Below are 20,019 nucleotides of genomic sequence, written 5' to 3'. Positions count from 1 at the left end.
TTGATTACTCTACCTCTGCACCACATCTGCCCCAGAAATGTTTGGTTGTGAATACAATAAATAACCTCTATAAAACATTTTCAAGTGTTGATTATGAGTTCTCTTGGTTCTCTTGGTAAGGATTTGTCAAACTTAAATTATTGTATTGTATTGCTAGTAGATAAATGTTTTTCTAAAATCTTGAAAAGTCTTAAAATATATAAAATATATAAAATACTTTGAGTGTTAAAATATAAGAAATTTGTACATCTAAAAATAACTCCTAAAATGTAACTTTGTTATTCATCAAGTTCTGCCTAAATCAATTATTCTTTTTTTTCATTTAGTTATTTATTTTTACTTTAATTTTGGTAAACCTCAGAGTCAATATGAGTCTTTAAAATTCTATAGAGTAAAACTAAGTCTATATTTTTTTAATGAAAATATTGTCCTTTTTTGTGGTTATAGTTTTGCAACACTGTTTTACAAGAGCTTATATTATCTGTAACACACAGACACTAAAAACATAGGCCCTGCAAATCTATACATACTGCAAAATTATATTTAACATTGACACAAATCTGAGAATTTAAAGATGAAAACAGTAACAAAGGATTCAATATTTTCTATTTAACGAAGGAAAATAAATACATAGACTTTATTGATCCCTTGTGGATTCTCAGGTTAAATACAGACAGCAGATATGGCACATTTTACAAATCAAGCAATAGAGAAATATTAAAAAGTACTACATACTCTACTTCCTTTAGACTCTAAGTGAGGAGTTGTAATGTTTGACGGCATGTGGGACAAAGGAGCTCTTGAGTCTGTTTGTTCTCCATCAGGGGAGGAACTGTCTATCACTCAACAAGTTGAAGAAGACAGTGTGCAGGGGGGAACTGTCATTCTCAGTGATGTCCAGCAGTTTGTCTCATGTCCTCCTCTTAGCATCATAGCAGTTTGCTACAAATGCTTCATTGTGTTTATGTGCGCAGCCATACTGTTGATGTTTCCATTTATCTGTTTCCAACCACATTTTTAAGGATGCACTGTCATCCACTAATGATGTCATTGTGCATTGTTTCCTGTAAACTCTTTCAGCCACCAATGGTCAGTTCATTGGGAATTAAAAACATTCTACCAAGGAAGAAGCCCACCATCATGGTTAGATAGATAGATGACTTTATTAATCCCACAATGGGGAAATTTCATTTATCTGTGGCAGCAACACGAGATTCAGAAATAATCTATATAATATAACATCAATAAAGGACATCACAAATGACATTTATATTAAATAATTAAAAATATTACTAAAATTATCATGAATAATTATTATCAAAATTGAGATTCTTATCAAATAAAGAAATAAATATTAAATATTAAATAAATACAGCTGCAAAAGTGTAAAAAAACATGTGGTCTGCAAAACATATTAACTGTAAAAAATGTGTAAAAAAAACTTCTTTTTTTTTTTGATTAATGAAGATGTGAAGTTTTGATGAATGAAGTTCACACTAAAAACAAACAACTGTTCAGGAACAAAAAAATATTTAAAATTCAAAAACAACAACTACAACAAAAGAAAATAAATAAATGAGTGAATGAAAAAAAACACCCCTGGGACCGTGGAGTGTCACTGTAACACTGTGTTGTACAGTCTGATGGCTGTGGGGAGGAATGACCTGCGGTAGCGCTCCTTCTTGCACTGTGGGTGTAACAGTCTAGTGCTGAAGGAGCTGGTCAGCTCCTCTACAGTTTGGTGCAGGGGGTGGGAGGGGTTATCCATGATGGATGTCAGCTTAGCTAACATCCTCCTGTCCGCCACCTCCTCAATGGACTCAAGTGTGCAGCCCAAGACAGAACCGGCCTTCCTAACCAGTTTGTTAAGCCTCCCCATGTCTCTGCCTGTACTGCCCCCTGCCCAGCACACAACTCCATAAAGGACCACTGAGGCCACCTCAGTGTCGTAAAAGGTCCTCAGCAGCTGTCTGCACATGCCGAACGACCTAAGTCTCCTCAGCAGATGGAGGCCACTCTGACCCCTCCTGTACAGAGCATCCGTGTTGTTGGACCAGTCCAGTCTGTTGTTCAGGTGAACACCCAGGTATTTAAAAGTGTCCACGACCTCAATGTCTGAACCCTGGATGTTCACCGGTGAGTGTGGTGGTGAGGACCTCCTGAAGTCCAGGATCAGCTCCTTTGTCTTGCTGGTGTTAAGCAGCAGTTGGTTAACTTCACACCAGCCAACAAAGTCAGAGATGACCCCCCCCCCCCCCCCTGTACTCCTGCTCGTCCCCCCCTGATACACAGCCCACAATGGCACTGTCATCTGAGAACTTCTGCAGATGACAGTGGTGGGAGTCGTAGATGAAGTCTGATGTGTACAGGGTAAACAGGAATGGGGAGAGCACAGTCCCTTGAGGTGCCCCCATGCTGCAGATCACCACATCAGACACACAGTCATGCAGCCTCACAAACTGTGGTCTGTCTGTGAGGTAGTTGATGGTCCAAGCAGTGACATCTTGGTCCACACCTGCAACCTCCAGCTTCCTCCTCAGCAGTGATGGCTGAATTGTGTTGAAAGCACTGGAGAAATAAAAAAAAACATGACTCTCACAGTGCTCCCAGGGGCCTCCAGGTGAGACAGGGCCCGATGCTGCAGGTAGATGATGGCATCATCCACCCCGATGCCTGGTCCATATGCAAATTGCAGCGGGTCCAGTGCTGAGCTCACCTAGGTGCGGAGATGGCTGCGGATGGACCTCTCCATAGCCTTCATCAGGTGGGAAGTCAAGGCGACAGGTCTGAAGTGGTTCAGTTCCGTAGGACGAGGTACCTTTGGAACCGGAACCAGGCAGGAAGTCCTCCAGAGGACTGGTACCTTCTCCAGTCTGAGGCTCATATTAAATATGAACATCATCACCTCACAGAGCTGGTCTGTACAATCCCTGAGGAGCCTGGAGGTGATGTTGTCAGGGCCTGTTGCCTTCCTGGCCTTTGTTCTCCTTAACTCCATCCTAACCTGATTCAGGGTGAGGCAGAGGGGGGTTGGAGGGTGGGTGGGCGGTGGCTGGTCTGGTGCTGTGAGTCGTTGGGGGGGTCCTTTTGCTTCTGTTGGAAGAAGGGGAGAGTGGACGGCTTGGTGCTGAGGTGGTAACAGCTGGAGCTGGGAGGAGACGCCTGAGCTGGAAAGGTGTGAAGAGGGGGCCGTGTGGGTGGAGACTGGGGGCTGGGCAGAATCAAACCTGTTAAAGAACAGATTCAGTTCATTTGCTCAGGCTTGGTCACCTGTGACCTAGCGACCATTTCCAGCCTCAGCATGTCCTAGATGTGTTTCAGACCTCACCACACATCACGGATGTTGTTCTGTTCCAGGCGCTTCTCCAGCTTCTTCCTGTAGCTGTCCTTGCACCTTCTGATCTTGTATTTCAGGTCCCTTTGTACTCTGCGTAGCTCCTTCTTGTCCCCAGAGAGAAAAGCCCTCTTCTTCTCATTTAGGAGGGTCTTCAGCTCAGGAGTGACCCAGGGCTTATTGTTGGAAAAACACTGCACTGATTTTGTTTGCACTGTGTTTTCCACACAAAAATTCACATACTCCTTGATGCAGTCAGTAAGACTGTCAATATCCTCCCCGTGCAGAGAAAGTCCCAGTCTGTGGTGCCTAAACAGTCCCTTATTCGCTCTGTTACCTCCTCAGTCCAGATCTTCACTGTTTTAACCTGTGGTTTCTGCTGTTTCACCATTGGAGTGTAAGCAGAGGAGAGATGGACCAGGTTGTGATTAGAGTGTCCTAAAGGGGGGAGGGGGGGCAGAAGTATATGCATTCTTGACGTTAGCATATAAAAGGTCCAGAGTTTTCCTGTCCCTTGTATGACAGTTCACATACTGGGTGAAGTTGGACAAGGTGGCGGAGAGGGGGTGCATGCATGGTTAAAGTCCCCAGAAATGAGGATCAGGGCCTGCGGGTGTTGTGTCTGTGTCGGGCCCCGCCTTTGCCAAATAGGGGGGTCCGGTTAAATTGCTACACCCAAAAGATTCAGGACCAGGGGAAGAGCGCCACACAGAAAACCCAAGGAACAATTGTTTTTTAAACTGCAATAATTTAATCCAATAAAAACATGCAGCCACAACACGACAAAGCCCAAACGGTTAAAACCTAAATAACCAAGACCAAATGTTTAAAAAGGTAGTAAAAACAGTAAAAAAACTTTAAAGAGGGACCTCATAAAAACATTGTTAAAATAGTTAAAAGAAATAGTCCATGAAGCACCAGGGAGACAGGTCCTGCAGTCAGCCACAGTCTTGTCTTTGTCCACCCTCGCAGGCGTGGTGGGGTGTTCCTCCCAACATCTACCTGCAGAGTGAAGATAGATCCTGCGAGTATCTCAGCTGTGTGGGGTAAACAGGCCTGGCTATATGCAGGGTGAGAGTGCCACTGGAAGGGTAGAGGATACTCACACACCGGCAGGGCTCCTCACCCTGCCTATGAGTGTATGTCGCACTGTGGCACTCCTGTCCTGGAGAAGACTCCTACACCGACTGCAGCTCCAGCCACACAGTTTGCCCCAGTGCTGTGTCCTTCAACAGCTACCAGCTGCTCTCTCTGCTTTCTCCTGCTGCCAGTGCAGCTTTATGGGTGGGGCCATCAGCTTACTGATTGGACACCCAGGTGTGTCCAATCTGGGACTCAGTCTTCATGGGGGTGAAACAACACAAAACACAAAAACCAACTCCAACATAAAAGCATGCAAACAAAAATCAGAGAAGACTTCATCAAAACAAACTTCAACACAAAAGCATGCAAAAAATGACAGGAAAAGGTTTCACCACACAACATCCCCCCTCATTTTAACATAAGCAGTCCCTGCGCATAGTTCAGTCCCCATATCGCTGGGGTGGTCTCCCCAACGTCGTCCTTGTAGAGCGCCGTGGTCCACCATATCCTTCCCCAGGGTGCGACGTTCCAGCCGATGCAGGAGGAAACCCATAAATTAGTGGTGGCGTACAAGTTTGTGTCTGTGTCCTGTCCTCCTGTACTGCATGGGGGGGTTCCACTAGAGGCGCTGTACACACCTTCAAAGAGTTTCTGTGTATGGTCAATGCCCGTCCTCCTTTTTCTGGTTGAACGCGATACACTACCCCGGTGTCCCCCACAGTCTCCAAAATAACATATGGGTCCGAGGACCACCGTGAACACAGTTTACCTTTGCCTTGCCTATTTCGGTCCCGCAGCCACACTCGTTCCCCAGGCACCAGTGGCAGAGCATTCACCTTCCTATCATAGGACTGTTTACTTTGCAATGTGGCCTTGTCTACCCTTTTCCTTACTAGGCTATATGCAAATGAGAGCCTCTTTTGATGATCGACTACCCAGCCACCCAAGTCATGGCTTCTCTGTTGTGGGCCCACATTGAGTACTACATCCACCGGCAGTCTTAAATGTCGACCAAACATAAGGAAAGCCGGGGTGTAGCCTGTCACACTATGCCTGGTATTATTGTAAGCCTGCAATAGTTCTGGTAAATACTCATGCCAGCGGTTTTGTTTTGAGGCCTCCAACGAACGGAGCATGCCCAGCAAAGTTCGGTTAAACCGTTCCACGCCACCATTACCGGCAGGATGGTATGGCGTAGTGCGACTCTTAGCTATGCCATACGTCTCACACAGCTCTTTCATTAGTGTGGACTCAAAATTGGGTCCTTGATCCGAATGGAACCTAGCCGGACAGCCAAAAGGCTGAATAACATTAGTCCAAAGGGCCTTAACCGTAGTCTGAGCAGTCTGGTCCCGTGTAGGGATAGCCCAGGCAAATCGGGTGAACAGGTCAGTTGCAACCAAGATATTTGGATAAATATCTGTAGGCCGACCTAATGACAAAAAGTCAATACCCACTATTTCGAGTGGGTATGACACTGCTATTGGATTCAACGGCGCCCTAGGTTTTACTTGCTCTTTCTGCAGGTTACAAGAGACACAACCCTGATGGAACTGACGCACCTCTCTTTCCATGTTGGGCCAAAAGAACCGTTGACGAAGTCCAGCTAGAGTTCGGTCGACACCAGCATGCGCAGTGGCCTCGTGCATCTTCTTCCAGACTTCGTGACTCTTAGCACTTGGGCACACGATCTGAAAGCTCGACTCATGCGTAAAAGGATTAATGACTTGACGGCAGAGTATGTTGTCCCTCACCTCGAGTCTCTTATGTTGTTGCAACAACTGCCGAGCTCTGAGGGGTAATGCCAGACGTTCGGACTTGCTTGGCACAGTCTGAGTCTCCAGAAGTCCTTTTACAGTTTGTATATCCGCGTCCGCAGCCTGGATCTCCTGCCACTCAGTTCCACCAACCTCCTCTCCGCTTCCTTCTGGGGCCAACTCGATCGCCAGCGTTACTGGCGCCATTTCCATCTGTAACACCTATCCCATGTAACTAGACGAATAACCCTCTGTTATTAAGTCGTATTACTAAGGGCGGTGTCCTGGATTCGTCTAATTTGATTTAGTTAGGGGTAACAGGAAATACAAAAATCACTTAATTTAATACAAAAAACAATACTGGAAATCGGCGGTGCCTCCACTTAACAGGAATTTAACATTAGAATTTTCCTACTAAGAATAATTTGAATTTAAACATTACAACCTTATTTTATTATTTTTTTCCTTTATTTTAAATTAACCCCCACACACAGTTAAAATAAATAAAAAATACAGTTTACGTTAATTAAGAAGAGGTGGGAAAAAGAAAAAGAAAAAAATCAGTTCCTTACACTGAAAACACAGCAACAAAATATTGGTATAGTCCCCTTTTTACTTTTTTTTTTTTTTTTTTGTTGCAGGCCTGATCGATGCTCGGGTGCGTTGTGGCCAAAAACTGAAGAGGGCCCTTTCACTTGCTAAGCAAGCAGAAAAAAAAACGTGCACGTACTCACTTATCGGATGGTTAGGGCAACTGTTGGCGGGCGAAAATGCTCTGCAGGCAAACTCAGCGTCATCCAGCTACACAGCAGGACAGCGGAGGCGGGAATCTCTGAGGCCTGGGGGTTGGAATCGCTCAGACGACCGGCAGGGTGTGCTCGATCTTCCACGGGTGCTCGGTCCTCCACAGGTGCTCAGTCTTCCACAGGGTCCAAAAAAAGACTCGTCTATGGTCAATTGCATAAAAGTCCCATTTAGAACTTTGAGAATTCATTTTGGGTTACTTTTACCTAGCACAGTGAAAAACTATCCCACCACGTTACACTTAATATGCTAAAGCTAGTCGCAATTAGCATTCGGCTGCATTTTGTAATATGTAGCCATGGTGCCAAACGAGCAGTTTAAACACATCAAAAAACTCATTACTTACATGACAAACAGTGTCCACAATTTTAACAGAAAGTTGACTCTGCGTCGAACTTGAAAAAATCGTAGCCTTCAGCGTCAGCTCCGCTCCTCACCAAGGTCTGACTGTCTCTGCCCGTTAGTGAAACGTTTGTTTTCGATTGCACCTCTTAGACACACCCACTTATCTCTGAATGGATGGCTCATTATACGGACAGGTAACATAACAAATCAAATTTCAGACTTAACAAAAAATACATACAGGTTAGGCTGTGGGGCAAAATCAATTTTTACAACATACAAAACCAAAATAACTTCATTCCCAATGGAATAAGAAAACTTGTTAAACAAACCCAAACAAGTGGCCATTGAACTTTTTTTTTTTTCAAAAAATAAATTTTAATCTTTCAGTGGCCTAGTCTAAAATTTATTTCTTTTTTCTTTCTTTCAAATTTTCGACTGGGCTACACTCTCCCCGTTCTAAAAGGTTTAGATGTCCTCATCTAATGTCAATATCTATACAAAGATTTAAGGTGTTTCTTAGGTTTGGGAAGATTGTCATGCGAACTAAGGTTCAACTGAATAACCATACCATGATGAACTATGGTTACAGGTTCCTCAGTTTGTTTTCCAGGTTTGTCATAACTCAATCGAATGACTGGCTTCACTTCTCGAGTTGATTTCCTGTGTTTTGAACTCTCAACATTTGTGTCTGTGTCTGTTTCTTCTTCATTCGTTTCAGGTTCAAAGTCTGAATGTTCACTTTCATTATGATTATTTTCATTTGTTTCATGTTCTGGTTCACCCCCAGAGGAGGACTTGTCACAGTTCGATTTGTCGGACACTGATCCTAGAGATCTTTGGACTAATCTTTGAACTTGGTCCTTTTTGGGGTACTCGCACGCATACTCTGAGTCTGAAGAAGAGTTGCTCATCCCAGAGTGGGAGTAACTTTCACTTTGACGATATTTTTGTCTCTGTCTTGTGATCGGAGGGTTGACACTTTTGATTGCTTTTGAAATTTCTGGAATCCTGACAAGGTAACCAATAGGAAGTAGATGATCTCTATGCAAAGTTTTGACACTTCCTGGTCCTTGTTCAGGTTCGACTTTATAGACGGGTAGATTTGGTAGTTTTCTTACTACAACGTATGGGATTGGCTTCCATCTGTCTTGCAGCTTGTGTTTTCCAGTAAGGCCAACATTTCTAATAAGAACTCTGTCACCTTCTTGTAGTGGTTGGTCTATCACACGTTGATCATATCTAGATTTGTTTCTAAGATGGTTTTTAGTTGCACTCTCTGTTGCTAGATGATAGGCATGTTTCAGTTCTTTTTTCATTTTTTCAACGTATTGTAAATGGGAGTTTTCTGTGTTTTTCTCAAACGCTGCATCAAAACAGATGTCGATGGGCAATCTGGCGTTTCGACCGAACATTAAAAAGTATGGCGAATATCCGGTTGATTCATTTTTTGAACAGTTGTACGCATGTACTAACTGACCAATATGTTGACTCCAGTTATGTTTCTTTATGTTTTCCAGTGTTCCCAGCATTGAAAGAAGTGTTCTGTTGAACCGTTCAGGTTGCGCATCGCCTTGGGGATGATAAGGAGATGTGCGGGATTTTCGAATGCCGAGCATAGAGAGTAGCTCTTTAATGAGTCGGCTCTCAAAATCTCTACCTTGATCTGAATGTATTCTGGCGGGCAATCCATAGTGGACAAAATACTTTTCCCACAGTACTTTTGCGACAGTAACTGACTTCTGGTCTTTAGTTGGAAACGCCTGTGCGTAACGAGTGAAATGATCAGTTACTACAAGCACATTTTGAATACCTTTGTTGTCTGGCTCAATTTGGAGAAAATCAATACAAACAAGATCTAATGGACCATTGCTCGTGATTTGATTAAGAGGTGAGGAACGTTGTGGAAGAGTTTTTCGTGAAATACAGCGTCCACATGTCTTAATGTATTGATCCACATCTGCATTCATGCGTGGCCAATAAAATCGATCTTTGAGCAGTTCTGAGGTTTTTTCTACTCCAAGATGTCCACAATCATCATGTAGTGATTTCATAACACTAGTTCGATATCGTTCTGGCAAAAGCAACTGTTTGTTTTCTGTACCGTTTGGTATTTTTCTCAATCGGTACAGCAGTCCTTCGTTTAACTTGAGGCGGGGTCTTTCACGCCATAATAATGTTATGTCAGGGGAATCCGTCTTGGTTACGACAGCCTGTTTGCCTGAATGAATGGCTTGTTTGACAGGACCAATGACTAAGTCAAGATCTTGAGCAACTTGGAGCTCTTTGGGTGACAGTTGATCAATTAACTGTGCGCTCAAACTAACTGGAAAAGCATAAGCTTCTGGGATCGCTGCTGGGGGGACACCCAATTGATCAGCAAATCTGGATGAGTTGGCTGAGGTTTCTTTTTTACAAATAGCTTTTATTGCTGATTTAGGCACATCTGTCCATTGGTTTGTATCACTATACTGACGTGATAAGAGGTCGGCGTCGATGTTGTGACGACCGGGCCGATATTGGATGTTAAAATCATACGTGGCTAATGCTGCAAGCCAGCGATGTCCAACTGCATTTAGTTTGGCCGTTGTCAGAACGTAAGTCAGCGGATTGTTGTCTGTTCTGACGGTGAATTTTGCACCATAGAGGTAATCATGAAATTTATCGACAACGGACCATTTCAAAGCCAAAAATTCAAGTTGATGTACCGGGTAGTTTCGCTCAGAGTCGCTTAGTTTTCTGCTAGCAAATGCGACTGGTTTAAGACCTTCAGGGTGCTCTTGGTTAAGGACAGCACCTAAACCATTCATGCTCGCGTCTACGTGCAAAATATAAGGTTTGGTGGGATCCGCGAAGGCCAACACCGGGGCATTTGTCAAATGGTGGATTATTGTTTCGAACGCTTTGTGACAAGCCTCATCCCAGCGTTCTTTGAATGGCTCAGATGGTTTGAAATAACTCTTGGAGGAATCTTTTGGTTTGTTTTTCTTATTTTTCTGCGTAGGTGGATAGCCTTTGGTGAGTTCAGTTAGGGGACGGACTATGCTTGAGTAGTTGGCTATAAATCTGCGGTAGTACCCGCAGAAACCAAGAAAAGATCTTAGGGTCTTGAGATCTGTTGGTTCAGGCCAGTTTGTAACTACCGCAACTTTTTCGGGATCAGTCGCAATGCCTTTTTCTGACACTATGTGTCCGACATATTTTACTTGAGACTGACAAAACTGACATTTGTCAATGGACACTTTGAGACCATACTCTTCGAGTCGATCTAATACTTTTAGGAGACGTTGCTCGTGTTCTTCGAGCGTTTTGCCAAACACGATGATGTCATCCAGATACACGATGACTTGGAGCAGGTGCATATCACCAACAGCTTTCTCCATCAGCCGTTGAAAAGTAGCTGGAGCTCCGGTAATTCCTTGAGGCATGCGCTCAAACTGGTAAAATCCGAGGGGGCAGATAAATGCAGTTTTTTCCTTGTCTTCTTCCGACATGGCTATTTGATAATAACCACTTCGGAGATCCAAAACGGAGAACCATTTACTACCAGTAAGGCAATCCAAGGCGTCATCTACACGCGGAATGGTGTATTGATCAGGTATAGTCCGACTGTTTAGGGTTCTGTAGTCAATGCAAATTCTGATCGAACCGTTCTTTTTACGCACAACTACTATTGGTGATGCGTATTGGCTGCGAGACTCTTTGATAACACCTGCCTTTATCAACTGCTGCAAGTGTTTTCTCACATCGTCAATGTCAGCTGGAGCTAAACGTCGCGACCTTTCTCGGAAAGGGGTTGAGTCACTTAATCGGATTTTGTGTTCAACATCTTTTGCTAGTCCCACATCCCATTCATCAAGGGAAAAAACATTGCGTCGTGCCATTAACTTTTGTCTTAGTCTGTTTTTCCATTCTTCCGAGACAGGAGAATCACCAAAATCAAAAAGGTTGGCGTCTAAAGCAGTATGCTTTGACTCCAGGGCTTGTGGATTTGTGACAATGTCAACAGTGTGCATTTCTGCAACAACAGTCCCAACCTGAATGCAGGTGGGCTTCTCTGACTCATTTTGCAAAAGCACAGTGAAACTGTTCTCATCAATATCACTCTCCAGAAGAACACCTGGTTGTACTAACACACCAGAGGGAAGTTGAGAAACAACGGGAGCTTCAACCAGTACTACATCTTGCGAGTTTGTAGCTCTATGCTCGATGGTGCACGTAGCCTTAAACTTTTCACCGGGAGCTAGAGTAAGTGGACCTGGTCCCGGCCATTTAACTTGTCCGATTGGTTTTTCTTCTGTATTTGACTGCGGTGGCTGAACTTTTATTTGATCGTAAACAGCTTTAACTCTCATAGAGCTGATTTTACATTCACTGTCATTTTCCTTGCAAATCTGAAAGAGCCTGCGGAAAAGAAAAGCATTTGTGCCCACAACAACTGGAGTTTCATGACCTTGAGGAGGTTCAGGACAGATGAGGGCTAAAACAGTAACTGGCCCTTTAACACCAGTCACATCTTCAGGAAATTCCATTTCCACGACTACGTAGCCACAGTAGGGATATGACTCTGCAGATAAACCCCAGATCGCGAGACTGGAAATTGGTTGGAGAGGTATGTGTGAGATATTTCTCTTATACCAATCCTCAAAGATAATGGTCACTGTGGACCCGGAATCCATAAGACCTTTGCAGGAAATGTTGTTGACTTTGATTTCGGCAATAGAAGATGGACCAATCAGACCCGGAGGGATGTCGGAGTTATGAATGGGTACGCTGGTTTTATTGACATGAGCAATATGCTCTTTTTGATCCTTCTTTCTTTCTCTAGGGGCATCAGTACCACGTCGGGCTTGTCTTATGAGTTTTTGTATCACTTTTTGCGAGTTTTCCGGAGCCGTACATTTTGGAGCAATGTGTCCGTTTTCTCCGCAATGATAACAAAAATAATCAGACTCTTTGGTATTATTTGGTTTTGACTGAGCAGGTTTAGCACTGCACTCAGTCTTGTATCTGGGGTAGTAACCCGTGTCTGTTGTATATGTTTTTGGCTTTACTGACATTACATTTATCTGATTTTGGAGAGCTTTAACTTCCCTTTTCAGTTTTTGCACTTCATCGGATTCTGCTTTGCATTTTTTTTCTTTTTTGGACCCTTGTTTGCTTGCTGTTGACTGTTTATTTAGTGCTTTTAATTTTTCCTTAAGTTCTTGAACTTCTGTTTGAAGATCAGCTGACTCATTTTTTTTATGCTCCGACTCAGTGGTTTGTACACTGCGAACATACTGTTTTGATGGCTTTTTGAGCTTTTGTCTGGCTAATTCATGCTCCTCTTCTTCACGAATCTCTTTGAGTAAACTGAGAAATGATGGGGGGGCACTTCGCCTCTCTCTAAGATTTAGATTAAGTAGCATTATATCAGACTCAGTGGCACCCTTAATGAGTTGCTCTAGTCTAGCTTTATTGACTTCATGGACGTTTAGGCCTCCCCTTTTCACAACCTTATTCAATGTTCGTTCTAATCTGAGCAAGAAATCTGACAGGCACTCATTCGGCTTTTGGTGAAGAGCTTTGAATGTAAAATACAGTTCTTCACCTGACTCTACAGTTCCAAAAGTACTCTCGAGGACTTCAATGTAATCCATATGAGTTGCGTCAGGATTTGACATGCGCACAGCTTGGATGATCTCCAAAGCTGGTCCTTTGAGACTTTCAACGATTCTTCGTTTTTTCTCCCTGTCTGTGTACTCATATTCATCCACCATGAACTTAGCTTGTTCCATCCAGTTATCCAAGTTATCTTCTCCAGGTGGAGTAGGATGGACTCCAGAAAATGTTCTTAGACGCCTGTAGGAACTATGTTCATTGTTTTTGGGTGACTGTGCTAAATCATTCAATGCACGAATGACAGATTCAGCATTTTGGTTCGCAGAAAGAACGGGACTACATAGCTGAGTTACATCATCAAGAGATTTTCCTTCATCTTGGAGAAACTTGACCAGTTTTTCTGAGAATAAACCAGAACTCTGTTCTCGTTCAACAGTAACTAAAGTCCACTTAACACCTTCATCGACAACCAGTTCGGTAGGAACCTTAGTTGAATCTATTTCTTCTCGGCATTCGCAAAGCACAGTTACTGTGTTGCTATCTGGATCAAACATTTTGCCTCGTACTCTCACTTTGCCAATAGCTTTTATGGTTTCGAGTGCAAGTTCAACAGTGTCAACCGGAGTTTCTTCAGAAATACCCATTGCCATTAGAGCATGTGACGTATCCACACCTTCACCTCTACACCAGTTGCTTACATTTGGAACACTGTGATTTTGTTTAAAGGCCATTGTTTTGTTTTCAAAAGAGCCAATGACATATAAATTTTATTATTTGAATCCCAGCGGTGCCTCCAATTGTGTAACACCTATCCCATGTAACTAGACGAATAACCCTCTGTTATTAAGTCGTATTACTAAGGGCGGTGTCCTGGATTCGTCTAATTTGATTTAGTTAGGGGTAACAGGAAATACAAAAATCACTTAATTTAATACAAAAAACAATACTGGAAATCGGCGGTGCCTCCACTTAACAGGAATTTAACATTAGAATTTTCCTACTAAGAATAATTTGAATTTAAACATTACAACCTTATTTTATTATTTTTTTCCTTTATTTTAAATTAACCCCCACACACAGTTAAAATAAATAAAAAATACAGTTTACGTTAATTAAGAAGAGGTGGGAAAAAGAAAAAGAAAAAAATCAGTTCCTTACACTGAAAACACAGCAACAAAATATTGGTATAGTCCCCTTTTTACTTTTTTTTTTTTTTTTTGTTGCAGGCCTGATCGATGCTCGGGTGCGTTGTGGCCAAAAACTGAAGAGGGCCCTTTCACTTGCTAAGCAAGCAGAAAAAAAAACGTGCACGTACTCACTTATCGGATGGTTAGGGCAACTGTTGGCGGGCGAAAATGCTCTGCAGGCAAACTCAGCGTCATCCAGCTACACAGCAGGACAGCGGAGGCGGGAATCTCTGAGGCCTGGGGGTTGGAATCGCTCAGACGACCGGCAGGGTGTGCTCGATCTTCCACGGGTGCTCGGTCCTCCACAGGTGCTCAGTCTTCCACAGGGTCCAAAAAAAGACTCGTCTATGGTCAATTGCATAAAAGTCCCATTTAGAACTTTGAGAATTCATTTTGGGTTACTTTTACCTAGCACAGTGAAAAACTATCCCACCACGTTACACTTAATATGCTAAAGCTAGTCGCAATTAGCATTCGGCTGCATTTTGTAATATGTAGCCATGGTGCCAAACGAGCAGTTTAAACACATCAAAAAACTCATTACTTACATGACAAACAGTGTCCACAATTTTAACAGAAAGTTGACTCTGCGTCGAACTTGAAAAAATCGTAGCCTTCAGCGTCAGCTCCGCTCCTCACCAAGGTCTGACTGTCTCTGCCCGTTAGTGAAACGTTTGTTTTCGATTGCACCTCTTAGACACACCCACTTATCTCTGAATGGATGGCTCATTATACGGACAGGTAACATAACAAATCAAATTTCAGACTTAACAAAAAATACATACAGGTTAGGCTGTGGGGCAAAATCAATTTTTACAACATACAAAACCAAAATAACTTCATTCCCAATGGAATAAGAAAACTTGTTAAACAAACCCAAACAAGTGGCCATTGAACTTTTTTTTTTTTCAAAAAATAAATTTTAATCTTTCAGTGGCCTAGTCTAAAATTTATTTCTTTTTTCTTTCTTTCAAATTTTCGACTGGGCTACACATCTCTTCAGTCTGGAGCTGTGTTGTCAAGGTGCTACTTGGGTTTCTTGACAGTGCATCAGCATTAGCATTGCTCTTCCCTGGACGGTACTTTATGTCGTAGTCAAATGAAGCCAATTGTGCAACCCACCGTTGTTCTGTTGCTCCCAGATGTGCAGTCTGCAGATGGGCAACTGGGTTGTTATCTGTGAACACTGTGAACTTCACTCCAGTCAGATAATCTTTAAATTTCTCAGTCACAGCCCACTTGAGAGCAAGAAGCTCAAGCTTGAAGGAACTGTAGTTGGCATCATTTCGTTCGCTTGGATGGAGGCTACGGCTAGCATAGGCTATCACCCGTTCTCGCCCGTCCTGAACCTGAGCAAGGACTGCACCCAACCCTTGATAACTGGCATCAGTATAAACAAGGAATGGCAATGAATAGTCGGCATAAGCCAAGACGGGTGCTTCAGTTAAAGCAGTCTTCAGCGTCTCAAAGGCTTTTTGGCAATCTGTGGTCCACTGTACTCTCCCGGTTCCAGACTTATTGTTAGCAGGAATGCCTGTCAATAGTTGGTTTAATGGGCGTGCGATCCTTGCAAAGTTAGATACAAAGCGGCGATAATAGCCAGCCAGTCCCAGAAATGATCGCACCTGTTTTATGGTAGTAGGAGGTGGCCAGTCCTGAACAGCTGAAAGTTTTTCTGGGTCCGGCTTGACTCCTTGTTTGTCCACTATGTGGCCTAGAAACTTTACTTCCTGTTGAAGCAACTTACACTTGTCCAAGCGCAACTTTAAGCCATGATGCCTCAGTCTTTCAAAAACTCCTTCCAAATCCTGTAAATGTGAGGAGAAATCAGGTGAGTAAATAATAATGTCGTCCAAGTACACCAGTAAAGACTCCGACAGTTGTCTGCTCAGGCACTGTTGCATCAACCGCTGGAAGGTAGCTGGTGCATTACAGAGTCCGAAAGGCATACGGTTAAACTCAAAGAGGCCCAGGGGTGTGGTAAAAGCAGTCTTTTCGCGGTCCTTTGCATCCATGGCAACCTGCCAATAGCCACTGGCCAAATCGAGAGTTGAAAACCACTCAGCATGAGTCAAGTTGGTCAAAGTCTCCTCAATCCTGGGAAGTGGGAAAGCGTCTTTGTGAGTGACTGCGTTTAATTTTCTGTAGTCCACACAAAATCTCAAACTGCCATCTTTTTTCCGGACCAACACAATAGGGGCAGCCCAAGGGCTACAACTGTCTCTGATTACTCCTTTTTCCAGCATGTCAGCAAGTAGAGTCTTCATTTCTTTATACATTGCAGGAGGCAGGGGTCGATAACGCTCTTTAATGGGGGGTGCATCTCCTGTATGTATGGTATGCTGTACCAGATCAGTGTGCCCAAAATCCTCATCGTGTTGTGCAAATACCCCTGTCCACTTTTGCAACAGGGCCTGTAGGTCCGTCCGTTGGTCTTCTGTGAGATGAGGCTGATTAACGAGAGCACTCACCTCTTGGGATGGCTTCTGGCTCTGTACAGCTACTGTGTCCACCAGGCAAACCTCAACGACAGAGTCACATTTAGCAGCCAAACTTAAATCCCTGGGTCCCTGGACATCCACTTCTTCAATGTGATAGAGTTTGGCCAACTTCTGGTAGTGACCTATACTAACTGAGTGAGAATGTGGATTTAGAAGCCTCACAGGGACTCTTCCGCTCTTGACCACAGCAAGCGTCCTAGCCACACCAATATTCGGCAGTTCAGGCCCTGCTTCAACTAGAGCACAGTAGTCTGTCCCTCCTGGGCCCATCTGGGCTCGTCCCTGCACCAACAATTCAGTTCTTGGGGGAATTTTAATGGGGTGCCGGCTGGCTAGCCGCACAAACCCTAAACATCCATCGCCCGCCGTGGTGGCCCTGACTCTCCGACATGTGACAAAAGCATCTCTCCAAACTTTTTGTTTTTGTAGCTTGGGTGGGCAGGCAGTATGCCTAGCTGGCCAGTTAAAAAGGGTGTCCCAGCAAGCAGTCACAACGTTCATCCCAATAATGAGGGGGTGCGAACAATTTTTATCTTCGACAATCACGACCCCACGTGCAGGTATTTCAATACCTTCTATCGCAAAATCTAACACTGCATAGCTAGTGTAAGGGATTTCAAGACCATTGGCTGCCCGCAACTGAAACACCACAGGGACTTTACCTAGCTTAGCTAGGGTAAAATGCTCAAAGAGACTCTGCTGCATTAATGTCACCTGAGACCCTGTATCAAGTAGCCCAGTCAGCTCCACTCCTTCAATATTCACACAGATGTTGGGACAATCACCAATGACAGCCTCTGCGGCCCTTTTTTCCAACGTGGATCCAACCCCTGCCCCTTGGACCTCAGCAGCAGGGATGTCTAGTTTAACGGCGTCTGTGAAGTGGTTGGCGTCCTACAAAACCTTGAAATGTGACCAGATTGTTTACATAGGCGACAAATGGGTCTACCTTGTTCATCCCATTGATTCATCACTGATGTTGGTCGTCGCCGACCCCTTCTGGTTTGAGAAGGGAGTTGTCTTTCGGTGACCCCTGGCTGCAGAAGGGGTTTAATCTCCTGAAGCAATTCCTGTGTTAGGCCTGACATTTGCATCTTCACATCCTCCATGATTTCTCGTTTCAGTTTCTCTCTCCAGTTTGTATCCTGTAACGACAGAGGTGCACATGGGCCGCTTACTGCTGTGCATGTTACCTCAGATTGTGAGTTCCCTCGGTCAGCGTCCAACAGCAGCGCTTCATTTCTGATAGACGAAAAGTCCTGGTCCGGATTGCGACGAACATAAGTCCTCAGGGCCTGAGCCAAAGGGCCTTCCTGCAGCCCCAACAGCAACTGATCTTTTAAGGCTGCGTCTGAGGGGGCATCATCAGGGTCATGTCGCCGCAACCTGCAGTACAGTTCTTTTAACCGCAGAATAAATGAGGGTACTGATTCGTCGGATTGTTGCATGCATCTGAAAAACTGAGCTCTTAAAACAGGGATGGGGGTTCTATCCCCATATACAGAATCTAAATATAAAAGAATCTTTCGAACTGTACCCTTTTCATCATCTTCCAGCACACTAATTTGTCGTTTTGCCTCCCCAACTAATGCACCTAATACAATATCAACTTTCCGGCTTTCAGATAAGTCTTGTGAACCCAACAGGCCTAACATTTGTTCTTTCCATTCACAGTATTTTACATCATCACCAACCCCTTTAAATTTTGGGAGCCAGGGGGCGCCAGGGTACACCGGCATCATCATGATATGTTCCTTTGGTTAACTGTGGGCACCCTTAAAACCTGGATCCTGCCGACAACGCCAAAATTTATGTCGGGCCCCGCCTTTGCCAAATAGGGGGGTCCGGTTAAATTGCTACACCCAAAAGATTCAGGACCAGGGGAAGAGCGCCACACAGAAAACCCAAGGAACAATTGTTTTTTAAACTGCAATAATTTAATCCAATAAAAACATGCAGCCACAACACGACAAAGCCCAAACGGTTAAAACCTAAATAACTAAGACCAAATGTTTAAAAAGGTAGTAAAAACAGTAAAAAAACTTTAAAGAGGGACCTCATAAAAACATTGTTAAAATAGTTAAAAGAAATAGTCCATGAAGCACCAGGGAGACAGGTCCTGCAGTCAGCCACAGTCTTGTCTTTGTCCACCCTCGCAGGCGTGGTGGGGTGTTCCTCCCAACATCTACCTGCAGAGTGAAGATAGATCCTGCGAGTATCTCAGCTGTGTGGGGTAAACAGGCCTGGCTATATGCAGGGTGAGAGTGCCACTGGAAGGGTAGAGGATACTCACACACCGGCAGGGCTCCTCACCCTGCCTATGAGTGTATGTCGCACTGTGGCACTCCTGTCCTGGAGAAGACTCCTACACCGACTGCAGCTCCAGCCACACAGTTTGCCCCAGTGCTGTGTCCTTCAACAGCTACCAGCTGCTCTCTCTGCTTTCTCCTGCTGCCAGTGCAGCTTTATGGGTGGGGCCATCAGCTTACTGATTGGACACCCAGGTGTGTCCAATCTGGGACTCAGTCTTCATGGGGGTGAAACAACACAAAACACAAAAACCAACTCCAACATAAAAGCATGCAAACAAAAATCAGAGAAGACTTCATCAAAACAAACTTCAACACAAAAGCATGCAAAAAATGACAGGAAAAGGTTTCACCACACAACATCTGCAGCTGGGACGCATGAGCGCTGTTAGCTCGTCCAGCTTGTTAGAGAGCGAGCGGACGTTTCCCATAGTAACGGATGGTAAACATGGCTTGTACCTCCGTCTTCTCTCCCGGCGTTTAACTCCAGCTCTGCAGCTTCGTCGTTTCCTCCGTATTTCAGCAGGAACATCTGGCTTGCCAGCGAGGAGAATCTTAGCTCGGCCAAGAGCTAACAGCTGATCTCGAGTGTAAGCAATGGAGCTGTATCCTAACGGATCCCCCGGGGCCGGTTCAAAAAGTTGAGAAAAAAAAAAAAAACAAAAAGCAAGAGTTATAATGTTCCTGTCCTTTGTCGCAGAACTTCGTAATAGTTGTTGAAAAATACAAAAAACACAAATTATACACACAAATTACACCAAACAAAATGTTTAAGATAAATAGGACCACAGAAATATATAGTTCTTTTTTCTTGAAGTGAAGACATAGAACTTTTAATTTCAGTTCACTTTTTAAATCCAGATAACTGAGTAGAGTTTGGCTTAACAGACAATTGTATTCCCCTAATTTGGTCAGTTGGATAATCATTAAAACAATCAGAAAGTGTGGTTAGTACTGGTGTACCTTTTTCAGTCCTCACTGTTATCAGAAGGATTACATGTTAGACAAATAATAAAATCTTAAAAAACCAGATCTGATCCTCATTGTGGCTTGTTCAGAATGTCTCTTCATTCCAGTAAATAAAAAAATTGACAAAGG

At 43.8% G+C, this 20,019-nt stretch overlaps 1 protein-coding gene across 2 annotated transcripts in view; it reads left to right on the top strand.

Annotated features, from left to right (window-relative positions):
• LOC144991910 (complement factor H-like) overlaps positions 1-20,019 on the top strand; it is a 245,652-nt gene that overhangs the window by 219,526 nt on the left and 6,107 nt on the right. The window lies entirely within an intron of this gene.

The sequence above is a fragment of the Oryzias latipes genome, chromosome 4 (genome assembly GCF_053564925.1).
Source record: "Oryzias latipes strain Hd-rR chromosome 4, Olatipes_Hd-rR_3.1".
NCBI lineage: Eukaryota > Metazoa > Chordata > Actinopteri > Beloniformes > Adrianichthyidae > Oryzias > Oryzias latipes.
Note: the sequence above shows the minus strand (reverse complement) of the source record. Positions and strands in the feature narration are given on the sequence as shown.